Source organism: Ailuropoda melanoleuca, chromosome 6 (genome assembly GCF_002007445.2).
Source record: "Ailuropoda melanoleuca isolate Jingjing chromosome 6, ASM200744v2, whole genome shotgun sequence".
NCBI lineage: Eukaryota > Metazoa > Chordata > Mammalia > Carnivora > Ursidae > Ailuropoda > Ailuropoda melanoleuca.
The window spans coordinates 21152471-21168582 of NC_048223.1; the positions used below are offsets into that span (position 1 = coordinate 21152471).

Here is a 16112-nt window from a genome sequence, read left to right on the forward strand (position 1 = left end):
TTATATTCATCAGGTTGTTTTCCAAAATAGATAAAAAGCAGAACATTAGCTGGAAAGTCATGAATAAAGCCACACACTTAATGGTTTCGCTAAAAAGGCCTATGAGAGAGGCTATGGGAACTGTCCTAGCTATGACAAAGACTGTTTTCCAAGACACCTACTGTGTGCCATGCACTTTTATGGGTGGTAACTGATTTCATTCCTACAATGCCATTTCATGGATAAGGTTACCAATGCCTTGAGGTAAAATAATTGCTGTGGGTCAGTCTACTAGTAAGTGACAAAGCCTAGCCAGATCCCTGAACTCCAAACTTGGCATCTTTATAGAACAAATTCTAAGACATATATCATTTTAAGTTGTGAACTAATCTAGAATTACTCTTCCAGTGGGACAATTGATTCTCATTCTAAATGTTGCCCATTATTTGGTTCTCTTACTTTTTTTTTCTTAAGATTTCATTTATTTATTTGAGAGAGAGAGAAGGAGAGCACAGAGGGAAACTAAGAGGGAGAAGAAGACTCCCCGCTGAGCAGGGAGTCCTACGTGGGGCNCCCAACCCAGGGCTTGATCCCAGGACCCTGGGATCATGACCTGAGCCAAAGGCAGACGCTTAACTGACTGAGGCACCCAGGTACCCCGGTTCTGTTACTTCTGTTTGTAGTTTATTAGTTATTCAAAGGTAGGAAAGTAGTTGAGGAAGTAGATAATATTGCTATCAATTGTATCTCACACACACAGAATAGTTAAAGGCATTGACCAAAAATAATGTTTTCATAATTTGAGTTTCAATGAATTTTATTCCCAGTTTTTATAGAAGTTGTAGAGATAACTTTCTTGATTTCCATGTGTGTGACTACTTTTTACTTCTTATTGGTGGTTAATTCAATTTTGTACTTGCAAAGAGTAAACATAAAAGTTTAATAAAGTCTAGGTAATCAGTGGATCATTTCACATTACTTGGAACCAGATAACACAGATAACACAGAAACCTACTGATGTCTACTGATGAGAGGTGAAGACAGGTCAGCTGCCATGCCATCTTGATACATCATGGTTTTAGGTGGTTGTGATAAAAGATTACATCAAAATGTATAATGTGTCACTGATTACATGATACCAAAATTTGTGGGTTTTTTTGCTTTAAGAAAAGTTTCAATTTTAAAATAGGTATCTTTTATAATCAGACAAAACCAATCATCTCTGAATCTTTATGTAATATAAACATGTATTTACTTGTGCCTGTGAACGAACAGATTGTTTACACTTAGGTAATTTTCAAACCTTGAAGAAATCAAGGATAGTATGAAATTTAAGAGTGTGTACTTGTGTATTTATCTTTTAAAAAGCTCAACTCCTGGTGGGCATATAATTTAGCATGATACTTTTCTTTGGAAAACAATTTTGCAATATGTGCCAGAAGTTTTAGAAATGTTCTTACCCTTCGAGCTTCTAGGAATTTGCCTTAGGACAAATGTGAAGATCCACCATTATGTTAGTTAAAGAGTAAAAAGTTTTAAAGACTCAGAACATACAAGCATAAGAAAAGGATCAACAAACTGTAATATATCCAAAGTATGAACTACTTTGCAAACAGTAATATGATGTTACAAGTGTATGTCTACTGTTAAGGCACCTTGATGACTCAGTTAAGTGCCTGACTCTTGGTTTCAGCTCACGTCACTGACTTATGAGTCTTGAGATCAGGCCCCAGTCAGGCTCCTTGCTCAGTGGGGAATCTGCTTGAGATTCTCCCCCCTGCCCCACCCCCAAATTATGTGTGCACATGCACTCTCTCTCTCTCTAAAATAAATAAATCTTAGAGAAAATTTACATTAACTGAAAATGAAAGATTCAAAGTTTTAAAAATTTGATCATATCACAATATAAAATATGCATCTGTACCTCTATGATAACCTCTTCTGATTTCCCTTTGTATTTATACATGTTCTTCATTAGATGACACATAATTTGAGGGCAGAGATTGTCTTATTCAAATAATGTATTCCTTTTATTATGCATAATACTTGGCATGTTGTAGACAATCTATAGCTTCTTTTGAAAGAATAATAAAGGTGAAAGAAAATGATCTGGTTATCTTTAACAGAATCATGATTTTTCTATATTTTACATTTTATTTAGTACCTTATTATATGATCAGAACAGACAATTTTTTAAATAACAGTAAATTTATATATTAGAGAAGAGAGGGGGCATCTTTTCTGTAGAATTGCTGGTATCTATTGTGGAAATGGTTCATTGTAATTTGGCTCTAGTTTAAATAACCCCCTCTTAATGGACCAGCCTACAAGAGGAAATCTGTTGCTTGGCTTCCTTTCTACCCCAAGGTATTCTTTTACAGAGTGAAAATACCCAACAATGCAATGCTGAATCATTATTAGCTCTAATTTGGGGGATTGAGCCTTGAGGTAATGAGTGTTTGGGGTCTGATTCTGTGAGTGCTACTCACTGTCAGCTTTCCTTTCATATAGGATCTCATCTTTGTTTGCAAACATTCCTTTTTTCCTAGACTCATCTTTCACAGTACTCTAGCCAGGTAAATACATCTCTGCCTGAAATATTAAATCAATACATCAGATTAATTGTAATGAGTTGACACTTGACACCACAAGTGAATACACGATACCTAGCTAAAGTCAGAGGTCACTTTGCTGAAATGCTTTAAAAATTTTTGAATCACACATTTGAGATGTTTGCTTCTGTATCTCAGTTGGAATTTATTTTTAGCAAGAGAATAATTGAGAAGAATTAGTGCCACAGATTTTTGTTTTGTTTTGTTTTGAAGAAAAATACATGGTCAAATGGAAGCCTCCAGCATGATTGGCAAACAAAACACACCTTACAGGTTTATTAACTTCAGTCAATAGATTGCAAATATCCTAATGTCACTGGAATACGTCATCTCTGCTTGGTTGCCAAGAAGATAATCTTACTCTTGCTTTTATTTCCCCAGCCATATCCTTCACTCAGAGTCTAGAACTGAAAATCTCTCAACTTCAGCAGAGGGATTTTTGATGTAGAAAGATTTGAACTACAAGAAACCCAAGGGTTCCTTCTAATAGAGGAGAGTCACCATTTGCATGTGCTATGAAGGCATAGCCCACCATTCCCCTTCCATATTCAATTCATTTTATACTTCAGTTCTCCAAGCTTGTATAGAATTTAAGAGATGGTCAATAGTAGCCTACAGGGTGCTTTTGTGAAAATTAGAAAAATGCACACCTGGTGGGCAGATTCATTAGAAAAAGAGGCCTCCTTGGGTGGTCTGAGTAGCACGCTGGGCGTGAGGTTGATCACCAACCCTCTACCTCCACTTTGGCTGAGATCCTTTGTGAAGTCACCAATGCACAAGTCTGGATGGCAGCCCTGGATAAAGGGTGGATCTCCACCCATTAGTGTGAGAATGGTCTGAAGCAATCTGAAAGGTACGATAGGAAAGGAACACTTCCAAATCTCGACTGGCTAGCGTCACACATGTTTTGGTCTGTACAGGTCTCTTAGAAATAGTTCTTAACTATTTCAGAAAATACAATCCTGTTAATGCCAAATCCAGAAAGTATGAGTAACAGCCTATTTTGATGTATTGCCAATATTTGACCTACAAAATGGCAATATTCTGTTGTTGAACCTAAATAGTTCCCCCTATCATCCGGTCATTTTTTGATGTTCTGATTATAAATGCTACTTGCTTCTTATCCTTACACCTCATGCCTTGATAGTCTTTCTCCATATGTAAACTAAGCTGATATCTTAAGTGGCTCCCATCTTTGCCTGGCCCTGTTAATGTTAACTCTTGATACTTTTGAAAACAGCTTTGATTTGAAATTATTGTTACTGTCAGCACACTGGATGGGTGCCAGTTTCAGGATACCATAGTAAGTGAAGAACTTTTGAAAGTGGGAAGTTTATATCAGAAGGGTCACCAGCATCATTTGTTAATTATACGTAGAAAAAAGAAAATAAGTGGATTAATTGCTGGATAAATATTTTGCAGAATACATATAGTGCTTTTGTAGGTTATAATGCTTAGATATGGTTTAGCTGTTTGTACAGATTAAGTGAGTTCTTGCCTCCTAATAAAAAGGGTTATTCAATTTGCTATTAAAAATGTAAGGTAACAATGAACTTCCAGAAACTTTGACACTCACGCTCATGTGCTTTGCTACTTTATTATAGGAAGAGAGAGGGAGGAACAAGGAGGGAAGGAAGAAAGGAAGGAAGGAAGGAAGTTAAATATCCATCCACAGAGGAATGGGTAAATTAACTGTGATATATGCCTACAGTAGAGTAGTTAAAATGAAACAGTTAGATGTATAGTTATCAATGTGGATTGATCTGAAAAACAAAGTTTACTGGGGGTGGGGGAACAGACTTCAGGATGATCCAAAAAGAATAATATAATTTTTGTAAATTTTACAAACACGTAAAACATTTCTATGTGCTGTTTATATATACAGAAAAAATGATGAAAATGTAAAAACAAAGGTGAATTGGGTGTATATTCTCTCCAGGATTTTGTGTGCTTCTAGGGGAGGATGACAGGGACTACCACTGACAAAGGCATGTCAACTGCATCTGTAATATTGCAAAATTAGAAGTTAATATGGAAATATATTCATTAATTCTGAATGATAAGGGCCTAGATGTTGGTCACATTACTCTCTTTAATTTTTATATTTGAATATTTTATAACAAAAACCATATAACAGTGAGCATCTGTGTAAATCTGTTATGACTGAAAAAGATAAATATTATCAAATAAGTAGATTTTTCCTAAAAGGTGCAGGAGCTGACTGTGAATCTTTTGAATGCCCTTAAATCGTCTCAGCTACTTTGAATTCACAGAGTTATAGTAACCCAAGGTGCTGAGTGAAAAGTATGCTCGTTGGAGTGACCTGATTTTTAAAAATAATTGTTTTAGGGAAAATGGCTAAATTAAAACTAGCAACAATGACTTTTGGCTAAGATTCAGTTGGGAAATAGACATTGCGTATTTATTTAAGTAGTTAGATTCCAACATGGGGGTTTGTATATAGAGATTCAAAAAAAAGTCATTGAATAAATGATATTTGTGTCCAGATGGGGTACTGTGGTGGTGGAAGGCAGGGAAAAGCCTGGTGGCACAGTCCTGGACCTTAGTATAACTAACATAAACATCTTATACTAGTATGTAAAGGGCTCCGCAGATTCCTCCGAGGGATTTAAATTGTTGGTTGAATCATTTAAAGTCTTCCTCTGTGTGGGGTTTGGTCTGTGCAACTTTATGGCTAAGAACCACAAGCACAACAATAACAAAGGTGTGGATAGTCATACCTTGGTAAATCACATATTATTTATTCTCTTCTTCCCTTATCCTGCCCTCACCACCCTCTCCACCTGTGACTGTATTTGAGATGAATTACTCTACTGCCTTTTGCTGGGGAGGGAGGGAGGGAAGGAGGAAGACCATATGTATTTCTTATTATAAATCGCAATATCACATACAGAGTATGTGAAGAGGAAAACACTGCTCTGTGCCCCATGTGAGTGTTTCCATGTGTTGAGGTGGAGTAAGAGGGCACTGGTTAAAGTCTGGTATGGAAAACAGACAGGGACACGAAGCTGGAGAAAATGATATAATTTGTGAACCTTGGTGTTTTGGAAAAATAGTCCTGAGTTTCTCCCCTACTCTCATACTACACTTCACTCTGACACTTCACGCAGGTTTTTCCACACATGAATCAATTCTGGGCCACCAGCTGCGTGTCCTACAATTTAAAGTCAGATCCCACAGGTTAAGGGCTCAGTCCAAAGATGCCAGTCGCAAGTCTCAGTTGTCACCAGTTCTTCTGACTCACTGGCTGTGAATCAGAGGTTCCCATGTCCCCTCCCTTGGGTTCAATTAATTTGCCAGAACAGGTCACACTAACTTAGGTCACACTAACTTAGGAAAACATTTAACTTACTACATTACAGGAACAGCCAGGTGGAACAGATGCGTAAGGGATGGTGTGAGGAAAGGGTGTGAGGCTTCTGTGCTGTCCTGGTGCACCATTCTTCCAGCATCTCTAAGTATTCACCAACCCAAAAGCTCTTTGAACCCCATCCTTATGGGGTTTTATAGAAGTTTCTTTATATAGGCATGATCATTAAATCATTGGCCATTAAGGATTGGTTTAACCTCCACCTCCTCTCTCCTCTCTGCAACTGAGGGTGGGGCTGAATGTTCCAACCCTCTAATCACATGGTTAGCTCCACTGGCAACCAGTCCCCATCCTTAGGGGCTTTCCAAAAGTCACCTCATTAGCATAAACAGGTATGGTTGAAAGGGGTTAGTTCTGAATAACAGATACTTTTTACCACTCGGTCCTTTCATCTTTATCATCCTGGAGCTATTTCACTCTACAGGTATTTGAGGACAAAAGATCAAATATTATAACAAAAGGTTCCCATTGCTCTTATTCTTAGGAAAATTACAAGAGTTTTAGGATCTGTGTGCCAGGAAGACCATATATATTTCTTATTATAAATCACAATATCACATATAGAATTAGGTAAAACTATTACAATGTAACCACGTTATTGCCAATTTCACAGAACCGGGAAAGAAGGGTATGGTGTAAGTTTGAGCAATGCATAAAATTATTCATCCAAATTACAGCCTTAAAATGACATGGTCTCCATTAATAGGTATCTATATAGAACATGACTAAATGGAGATAACTAAGACAAGAAAAAGGAAGATAAAAATGTAATTTTAAAATATGGAAATTATCCATATCTTTTTTGTAATACAATAGGTCTCAGTATCCTGTGTGCCATACATATAATATGCTAAAAAGTATTTTTATACAATTGTTAAAAGAATCAATTGGTTTTAAAATCCAGGTGAACTTGATGTTATTATTCTCCTTTGACTAATTATAATTCCTCTGGAAGTCACTTAACTTATTTATATTTCACTATCTTTATCTGTATTAAAGAAGGGTATGAGATTATAAGGCATAAATGTATTTTTCGTAGCCAAGTTAAACCATACATGCTAATGCAGCAAAGAGCAGTATAGGTTTTTTTCATTTGTTTTGTTTCTATAATTGTTAATTTGTCAATCTCCTGGGACTGGCCATTTAAGGGGAGGTATATGTCCAGTGGACATGACCCAATACCAAGGCTCATGGCTTGGTGAGCTGAGTGCAGGCTGTATTTCAGTCCCCACTTAACCGTCAGTTTGGCATACTTGTTCAGGACATGACCTAGTCAATTTTATGTGGCAACCTGGGTCTCTCCAAAAGCCATGATGGTTTATAAAACCCTGCCCTTGACATTAGCACAAGGACTACACACCTAAGTATTAGAGGGCAGCCAGAGTCAGCACATGCATTGGATAGCAGTGCATTCATTGATTTTAGTGACTTACATGAGTCTGTACAGAAGCAAATAATAAGGGTCATATAAATGCAGGCAATGAAGATCTTGTATTTCATATACTGAGCTTGGAACAAATGCAAACAGTAACACTGAGAAACCTGTGCAATTAGTATATCCCTTGATCCTATTTTGAGTCCCACAGTGTAGATCCAGGACACATGCTTGTGTGTGTGTGTGTGTGTACGTACCTTTCTTTTCAAAACAATTTAAATCCAAATCATGTCCCTATTGCTTAGGAAAAATGTGATTAAAAGGCCCATTTTGAAACTATTTGCTATGGGGTAAATATATACATATATTTATAGTAACTTGTAATTTATAAATACCCTATGAATTTTATAATGAGAAATTTAGCACTTAGGTTTGGAAATACTTTATTTCTATATTTAGAAGTAAAGACCAGAATTCAAGGCTTGGTTGGAGGGAAGCCTTCAACAAAATGGCAAGATTATCTCTTAGAGTTTTTCATCTAAGGCCAAGTTTCTACCACTCATTGCGGTCCCCTTTCTGTTGAATCTGTGTCAGTCATCCGCTCCAGTGAGTGCTCTTGGAAACAGGAAGCTCACTGTACTTGAGGTGGCTTGTGATCCTTTGGGTAGTGTTAGCTATTAGATACAATTATATTCATGTTAAGATGAAATCTTTTCCTTTGTGATGTCAATTCATGGACAGTGCTTCTACTCCCCAGGCAAATCTAGAACAAGACCACTCTTCTCTTCTATGTGGCAATGCTCCAAATATATCAAATAGTATAATTTTCCTGTCTCTGGACTGAAAAAATAGTAGACTAGACAATCATAAAACAAACTGAGAAAGGAAAAAAAATGCAGGAAGTAAAGATTATTCCAAGTCTTTGTTTTTTGCAGACACTTGCACCCCTTTTTGAGAATTCTATTTGTATAGAATAATAACTCTGTTTTGTGATTTAATCACCACATGCTGAGCAAATACACCTTGTTTTCCTATTATGGATGAATAGCAAAGCCAGGAGAGCCTTTACAAGGGGAAAAGAACCAATTACCTAACATTCCTGTCTCTTAAATCCTATTCTACAATAAAACAGAGGGGAAAAAAAAAAAAGGATTTAAGAAGATGCTACTTCTTACCATATGTTTTATATCATGAAATACACATCTTAGTTTTTTCCCTCGTTGGACTTTTTGTTGGAAATTACAGAATTTGGTACAAGTCTTCAAGGTCAGTTGGTATCAATAAGTGTCTAGGATTAGATGACAGGGGAGGATATTTTTAAAGTCTTTTTTAATTCTAGAAGATGTATCCAAATACTAACTTTAATTTTTTTAATTTCTTAACATCAAAATCTTCTAAGGAGCAGACCTAGAAAGTTCCCAGAAAACATATATAATTCCAGTACAGAAGATTAGCTTAATAACTTTGGTATGTTGATTATTATCTCACAATTAATTATGGTTATAAAAATAGGAATAAATGGGGAAATATTCATGGTATTGTATATTTCAGTTAGGAATGCTTCCATTTTCAAATACCAGGAAACTCAAATATTAGTGGTTTAAATACATAGGACTTCATTTTTCTTACCTAATAAAGTGTGGATATAAGATTTGCTGGATGAAATTCTCTAATCAAAAGATGTAGAGAGGCTAAATGGATAAAGAACAACCAAAAAAAGGAGGACCCTTCTCTATGGTGCCTACAAGAGACTCACTGCAGATATAAGAACACACACACACTGGAAGTGAAGGGATGGAAAAAGTTATTTTATATAAATGGAAACCAAAAGAACTGAAATAGCTATATTTATATCAGACAAAATGACTTTGAAACAAAAACTGTAATAAGAGACAAAGATAAATGTTACATAATAACAAAAGGTCAATCCAACGAGGGGATACGACATTTGTAAATATTTATGAACCCAACTTGGGAGCACCAAGGTATTAAAGCAAATATTAACAGACCTAAAGGGAGAAAAATACAGCAATATGATAATAGTAGGGGACTTTAACACCCCATTTACATCAATGGATAGATCATCCAGAGAGAAAATCAGTAAGGACGCATTGGCCTTAAAAGACGCATTAGGCCAGAAGAATATAACAGATATATAGAGAACATTCCTTCCAAAAGCAACAGAATACACATTTTTCTCAAGTGCACATGGAACATTTTACAGGTTAGATCATATGTTAGTCCAAAAAACAAACCTTAATAAACTTAAGAGGACTGGAAAGATATCAAGCATTTTTTCTGACTACAATAATATGAAACTAAAAGTTAATTTCTAAGAAAACTGTAAAAGCCGCCAATCTGTGGAGATTAAACAACATGCTACCGAACAACCAATGGGTCTATGAAGACACCAAAGAAGAAATGAAAACATACCTTGAGATAAACATAAATACAACATGGGATGTAGCAAAAGCAGTTCTGAGAGGGAAGTTCATGTGATAAATGCCTGCCTTGAGAAACAAGAAAAGTCTCAAATAATTTAACTTTACACCAAAGGAACTAGAAAAAGAACAAAAGAAGTCTAAAGTTAGTAGAAGGCAGGAAATAACAGACAGTAGAGCAGAAATTAAATGAAATAGAGACCAAAAAGACAGTAGAGATGATCAGCGAAGCTAAGAGCTGGTTCTTTGGAAAGATCAACTGTATTGACAGCCATTTAGCTAGAATCACAAAGAAAAAGAAAGGACTCAAATAAAACCAGTAATGAAAGAGGAGATGTTAAACAACTGATACCACAAAAATACAAAAGATCTTAAGAGACTATTACGAATAATTATATACCAACAAATTGGAGAACATAGAAAAAATGGATAAATTCCTAGAAAGCTATAACCTACCAAGACTGAATTATGATGAAATAGAAAATTGGAATAGACCAATTACTGGGAAGGAGATTAAATCACTAATCAAAAACCTTTCCATCAGACAAAGTTCAAGACCAGATGGCTTCACCGGTGAGTTCTACCAAATATTCAAAGAAGAATTAGTACCGATCCTTTTCAGATTCTTCCAAAAAATAGAAGAGGGGAGAACTCTTCTAAACTCATCTTTTGGAGCCAGCATTACCCTGATTACTAAAACCAGACAAAGATGTCACAAGTAAAATTACAGGCCAATATCCCTAATGGGCACAGATGTAAAAATCCTCACCAAAAATATCAGCAAACTGAATTCAATAATACATGAAAAAGATCATAGACCATGATCAGGTGGGATCTATTCAGGAATGTCAGGATGGCTTAACACCTGCATGTCAGTCAATGTGATGACACTCATTAACAAAATAAATGATAAAAATCATATTATCACCTCAATAGAGATGAAAAAACATTTCACAAGTTCAACATCCACTTATAATAAAAACTCTTGACAAAGCAACTATTGAGGGAATGGACCTCAATGTGATAAAGGCCATATATGACAGCCCTCAGCAAACATACTCAGCAGTGAGAAGCTGAAAGCTTGCAAGAACAAGACAAGGATGCCTACCTTCACCACTTCTATTCACAGCAATTAGGGAAGAAACAGAAATAAGAGGGATCCAAATTAGGAAGGAGTAAGTAAAACTGTCACTATTTTCAGATGACATATTATATATACAAAATCCTAAAGTTTCTACCAAAAAATGCTTAGGACTAATAAATACATTCATTGAAGTCGCACGATACAAATCAATACAAAAAAATCAGTTGTGTTTCTATACACTGATACTGAACTATCAGAAAGAAATTAAAAAAAAAATCCCACTTACAATTGCATCAAAAAGAGTAAAATGCCTAGATATAAAGCTAACTAAGGAGGTGAAAGATCTGTATATATATTTTTTAAGATTTTATTTATTTACTAGAAAGAGAATGTGTGAGAGAGAGAAAGAGCACAAGCAGGGTGAGAGGCAGAGGGAGAGGGAGAAATAGACCCCCTGCTGAACAGGGAGCCAGATGTGAGGCTCGATCCCAGGACCCGAGGATGATGACCTGAGCTGAAGGCAGACGCTTAACCAGCTGAGCCACCCAGGTGCCCCAGAAAGACCTGGATATTGAAAACTATGAGATATTAATGAAAGAAATTGAAGAGGACACAAATAAATGGATAGTCATGTTCGTGGATTGGAAGAATATTGTTAAAATGTCCATAAGACTCAGAGCAATTTACAGAGTCAATGCAATCGCTATCAAATTTCCAATGGCATTTTTCACAGAAATAGAGAAAATAACCCTAAAATTTGTATGGAGCCAAAAGACCCTGAATAACCTAAGCAATCTTGAGAAAGAACAACAAAGTTGGAGGCATCATGCTCCTTCATTTCAAACTGTATTACAAAACCGAAGTGATTAAAACTATGGTATTGGCATCAAAAACAGATTAATGGAACAGAATAGAGAGCACAGAAATAAATCCACACACACAAATTTAGATTAATGGAACAGAATAGAGAGCACAGAAATAAATCCACACACACAAATTTATGACAAAGAGCTAAGAAAATACAAAGGGGAAAGAACAGGACAGTCTCCAATGAATGGGGTTGGGAAAACCGGACGACCACATACAAAAGAATGAAACTCAACCACTGTCTTAAACCATACACAAAAACTGATCTAAAATGGATTAAAGACTTGAACATATGACCTGAAACCATAAAACTTCCAAGAAGAACATATAGGCGGTAAGCTTCTTGACATAGGTCTTGGTGATGATTTTGAATCTGACATCAAAAGTAAAACAACAAAAGCAAAAATAAACAGGTAGGATTATATCAAACTAAAAAGCTGCAGCACAGCAAAAGAAACCATCATCAGGGTGAAAAGGCACCATACTGAATGGGAGAAAATATTTACAAGTCATTTATCTAATAAGGGCTAATATCCAAATACATAAAGTCTTCATACAACTCGACAGCAAAACAAAGAAACACAGAAACAAACAAAAAACAAATAATCATTAAATTGCAGACAGAAGATCTGAAGAGACATTTTTCCAAAGAAGACATACAGATGGCCAGCAGTTATATGAGAAAATGTTCAACATCAGTAATTATCAGGAAAATGCAAATCAAAACCACAATGAGTTATCACCTCACATCTGTCAGATGGCTAGTATGAAAAAGACAAGGAATAAAGAGTGTTGGCAAAGATACGGAGAAAAGGGAACCCTCGTGCACTGTTGGTGGGAATGTAAATTGTTGCAGCCACTATGGAAAACCGTATGGGGGTTCTTCAAAAAATTAAAAGTAGAACTAAGTGTGATCCAGCAATTCCACTTCTGGGTATTAATCTGAGGAAAAGAAAAATGCTAATTCAAAAATATATGTGCATCTTTATGTTCATTTCAGCATTATTTACGATAGCCAAGATAGGAAATTAACCTGTGCCCATTGTTGGATGAATAGGTAAAGAAGTTGTGATATATTTTTTAGCCACAAAAAGAATGAAATATTGTCATTTGCAGCAATGTGGAAAGACCTCAGGGGCTCTATGCTAAATGAAACAAGTCAGACAGAGAAAGACGAATACCGTATGATGTCTCATATATGGAATCTAAAGCTCTCCTCCCCAATAATAACAAAATCAAGTTCATAAATTCAGAGAGAAGAGATTAGTGGTTGCTAGAGGAGGGTTAGGGGCGGGGTGGAGAAATGGATGAAGTGGGTGAACAGCAACAACAATTAAAAAAAAAGGAATGTGGGGCAGTTGGGTGGCTCAGTTGGTTGAGTGTCCCACTCTTGATTTTGGCTCAGGTCATGATTCAGGGCCAAGAGATCGAGCCCCCACATTGGGCTCCTCACTCAGTAGGGAGTCTGCTTCTCTCCTCTCCCTATTCCTCTGCCTCTCCTGCCCTTGGGTGTGTTCACCTGCACTCATGCTCTCTCTCTCTCTCAAATAAATAAATATTTAAATCTTAAAAAAAAGAATGTTACCACAATTAATTGGTGAGCCTCATGATAACCACAGAGCAAAAACCTTAGTAAATACACTAAAGAGAAAAAAATATAAGCACACCATTAAAGAAAGTCATCAACCCACAGAAAAAGAGCGAAAGAGAAGAAGAAACAGAGGAACTACAAAAATAGCCAGAAAACATGTAACAAAATGACAATAAGTACATACAGGCTTATGTGCTTTATCCATAATTACTTTAAATATAAATGCTGGCGTTAGTTTTGATATTCAAAGGTGTAAAAAAAAATCCAGACTTTTTCCATCCTTTAGTTCTGCCGTATACAGAAAAGCTGTCTCAAGGTCTCAAAATGACTGACAAAGCTTTAAATATCACCACTAAGTTCCAAGGCAGGAATTTGGAGTAAGAGAAGGTAAAAGGGCACAATGGCCTGGATGGTAAGAGCATTTCTCTTTTTATATTGCTTTTCAATGGAAATGAAAATATCTTACTGGATATCTTCAAACTGACTTATCTAAATGTCTCATTGGACAGAACGTATTAACCTGGCCATGTAATGACAAGTGAATAAAACTGGTTTCACCGTTACATGATTATTCATGATTGTTTATTATGTGACTGGCAAAAAATTTTAGAAACTAGTTTAAAAATATTACCAGTGACTGAGAAGGGTTGAATGATGGGTAATAGTTTTACTACGTCTTTGGTTTCCTAGTGCTTTGTAATATGGCTAAATTAGTTTGATGATGAAAGAATACCTTTATAGTAAAACTAAGTTCATCTGAACTAAAAGTAATTAGACTTTTGCTGAAAGACTCATTGATTTATCTAGCCCCTCATCTCACTCCCCATCTCACACATCTGCACCTAACCAAGGTAGGGAAATGGGGGTGGAAGTCACACTGGTATTTTTAAGGTCATCCTTTTAAGTAGAGTGTGTACAACATCACCGTGAACATCTTCTCCAGAGGCTCCTGACTCAAAACATGATTATATTGATTCATTTAAAAATCTATACTGCAAATCATATTTAAAACATAAAATGTACTTAGCATTGACCTGGAAACGTGTGATTAGTTTGCGTGCTTTCATGACGACCTTGGTTCTCCTCCTACCTCGCTGGCCACTCTTTCTCACTCTTGTTCAATGGCTTCTCCTGAATTTTCCTTTAAATGTTGACATCCCTTGTACTTAGTACTCAGACCTCATCTTTGGTTTGTTGATTCTTATTTCCTGAATGATCTAATTCCTGCCAACTCCACTTTTATATCTTCAGTATAGATATCATCTATACGTCAGACTCATTTATTCAGCTGCCTACTTCACATCTTCTCTGGGATGCTTAATGGGCTTCTTAAATTTAGCATATGTAAGACCAATCTCTTGAAATCTCTCAAATCTGCAGGGTTCCTTTCTTTTCCCCATCTCATAAAGTGTGCCTCTACCCTTCTAGTTTCTAACATAAAATCAACTGGCACCATTTCTTGATTCCTTTTTTCTTTCCCATTGCAATTGGCCCACTGGCAAATGCTTTCAGCTATTCCTAAAGATGCTTCAGGTCTGACCACTTCTCACCACAGCCATTGCTACCACCCTGGTCCAAATCATCTCTTTTTAAATAGACTCTTGGGATAGCCTCTGACTGTTCTTCTCAGTCTGGCCCGTGTTCTCCATATTGTATACAAAATAGCCAAAGTGGGCCTTTCATTATAGAAGTCAGAATACTTACCCCTTGACATGAACCCAGGCCATCACATTACACTTAGCAAAATTTAGAGCTTTACCAAGGCTTCCTCTCCTTGAATGATCTGGAAGGCTCTCCCACACTACCTCTGTGACCTCATCTCCACCAAGGTTCCCTTGATCACTATGTTCCATCCTGTGGGTTGTATTTGCTATTCCACAAATATGCTCCCACTCAGTGTCCTTGAACTTGTTCTTTCTTCTGCCTGGAAATACTTCCTTTATGTATCCAAATGGATCACCCCTCATTTCCCTTAGATCTCTCTTCAAATGTTATTTTATCAGAGAAGATTTTCCTGATAATGCTAATTTAAATTACACTAATGAAAAAAATTCTCATTCATCGTTGCTAATTCTCCGAACTCGCTGTATTTTGCTTTCATAGCATTTGTCGCCATCTGACTCACATTTCCTTCCTTCCCTGCCTCCCTCCCTCCCTCCTTTCTTCCCTCAATACTTAGCACAATGCCTGGCACATAATATGTGATCAACAAATATTTGTTGAATGAATGATGAATGTATCCCTAGAATTAGAATACAATATAAATTAGTTTCCTGAATCACAAACCTTTGTACAGTTTTTAACTGATCTGAGTGTCAAGTCCCAGAAAGGGAAATATATGAAAATAATTAAGGAACTCATAAAATTATGATTAATGAATAATGTCTTTACATGTCAGGCATTAGATTAGGTATTTTATGTGAAGGAATAATCACTTCCTCTCTTACAAGAGGAAGACACTAAAGTTAAGAAAAGTTAGACAGTTTATCTTCTCAAAGGTAAAAGATGGCAGAATCTGGCTCTGACTCTAAGTGTATACTAGTATCTCATGAAAACCCTTTCCTGAAACTGCAGAATTTTAGTTTGAGACAGTTCATGTTGTTTTAAGATGCTTCTTTTGCTAGATTCTAATATTCAAGTTCTTTTTCCTTTTGTCTGTCTTTATTCTTTTTTTTTCTCTCCCTCCCTTCCTCCTTCCTGCCCTCCCTTTCCTCACCTCCTTCTTCGATTCATAAGATTAAAATTGTATAGTATTTTATTTTATTTTATTTT

At 36.2% G+C, this 16112-nt stretch overlaps 1 protein-coding gene and 1 long non-coding RNA gene across 3 annotated transcripts in view; one reads left to right on the top strand and one right to left on the bottom strand.

Moving 5' to 3' along the window:
- The window catches only part of KCNH8 (potassium voltage-gated channel subfamily H member 8), a 365555-nt gene that overhangs the window by 91028 nt on the left and 258415 nt on the right, over positions 1-16112 (top strand). The gene's annotated exons all lie outside the window — the stretch shown is intronic.
- Positions 7912-15113, bottom strand: LOC109490369. Its single transcript, XR_002143701.2, has 3 exons — positions 15045-15113; positions 8533-8645; positions 7912-8031 (listed from the first exon to the last, which is right to left on the bottom strand). It is a non-coding gene; the product is annotated as an uncharacterized LOC109490369 (long non-coding RNA).